Source organism: Galeopterus variegatus, unplaced genomic scaffold, assembly GCF_000696425.1.
Source record: "Galeopterus variegatus unplaced genomic scaffold, G_variegatus-3.0.2 Scaffold1572, whole genome shotgun sequence".
NCBI classification, from domain to species: Eukaryota; Metazoa; Chordata; class Mammalia; order Dermoptera; family Cynocephalidae; genus Galeopterus; species Galeopterus variegatus.
In genome coordinates, this window is record NW_007727683.1 from 82,085 (window position 1) to 83,744 (window position 1,660).

A 1,660-nucleotide genomic window follows, 5' to 3' on the forward strand; every position below is an offset into this window, starting at 1 on the left:
AGCAATGAGGCCACTGAGCTAATCATCTAAGCCTAACACACAAGGTATCTAAAAATAAAAAAGCCTCTACCAGAGAAGGCCATTGGGGAAGCTGTACCCACAGGGATTAGCCACTTCCAAAGAGGATTTATTTCTGAAAACAAACAAACAAACAAAAAGAAACACCTGCAAATTGACTTAAAGATTACAAATCCCCACCATTCTACTAATTTGTGGAAACTAAATGTCATGAATAATTTACCACGTAGGTGTATATCTAAAACAGAAGAATTGGGAAAGTGATAAAAGAATCAACATCTATTTGTATTTGTATGTTTTAGGGTGGCTCAACGACCTATCATTTAGGACAAAAGTTTTTTCTTTGCCTTTTTCCAATTTAAGTTCTTCTGTAACACATAATTGCCCTAGATTTGCGATTAAAGACAGGACTTGCGAAGGTGTATATACAGCACTTCGCAGGTTCAGCAAATCAACAGTTAAGTCCGATCCTCTCCTACCACGCCAGCTAGTATCATCAGTGTCTACCCCAGTCACCTGACAGGTGTTGGTTAAAATTACCTTGGATTAAAATAACTGGGAAGAGGGCCACTGATTAATTTTAGCAGATGTCAAGTATTTGTTTAATGAATTTGGAACATTGAGAAAGTTTGTAATTTGTAGTAATATTTTTCAACTGGGAAAGCTAACACAAAATAATTTTCTATTTTAAGAAAATGCAATTTTATTATTATTATTATTATTATTTATTTATTTATTTTTTACATTTTAGGACTTTGTGAAACAGTTGGGAGGGAGGGGAGGGGAAAGGGGAAGGAAATGTGATGGAAGAAGGAGGAAGGAGGAGGGGTGGGATTGAGGCCTGTGGTACCCCACTCATTCCCACAGAGGAGATCAGGGGACTTCCAGCGGTGGCTCGGTCATTGCCAGGCTGGGTGCAGAGGTCAGAGAAGTGTGGCAAAAGCCATCGTCCCACTACCACCCCAGCTTGGAAACCCAGGGACCTTCTTGCGGTGGCTCAGTGGTCATCACTGGGTTGGCTGCATGTGTCAGGAGGTGTGGCCAAAGTCCTTGCCCCCCCAACACCCCAGCTTGGTAGAGCCTGGGGCACTTCCTGCAGTGGCTCAGTGGTCGTTGCTGAGGTGGTTGAGTGTGACGGGGGTGTGTGGCTGAGGCCCTCATCCCCCATCCTTGGAACTGGTTTTGTTTGTTGAGAGTATGGCTGAGGCCCCTGACCCTTTCCCTTTCTGGCTTGGTAGCCCAGGGGACTTCCAGTCCTTCTAGGTATTATAGGTGTTCTTTGGTGAAATGAGACCTTTACTAGTTAATATCAAACTTTGTCTCTGGTTGTGGGTACTTTGTTTTTTGCTTTCAGTTCTGTGTTGGATTATTTGCTCTTCCCACTACTTAAACTCTGTGCCAGAACTAGTTTGTTGTCCTTTGCTTTCTTCTAAGATGGGGGAACTTCCTGTGGGGACCAGTACTTGAGCTGTGTGGTTGAGCTAAATTGCTGCTTTGCTGCTGATTCCCTAGGAAAGGCTTTTTGTGCAGCTCACGTTTTTTTTCTTCTTTCTTTTTGTCTTTTTTACTGACCGGTAACGGGATCACAACCCTCGGTGTCGCGCCCGCACCGCGCTCAGCCAGTGAGCGGGCACCGGTCTCC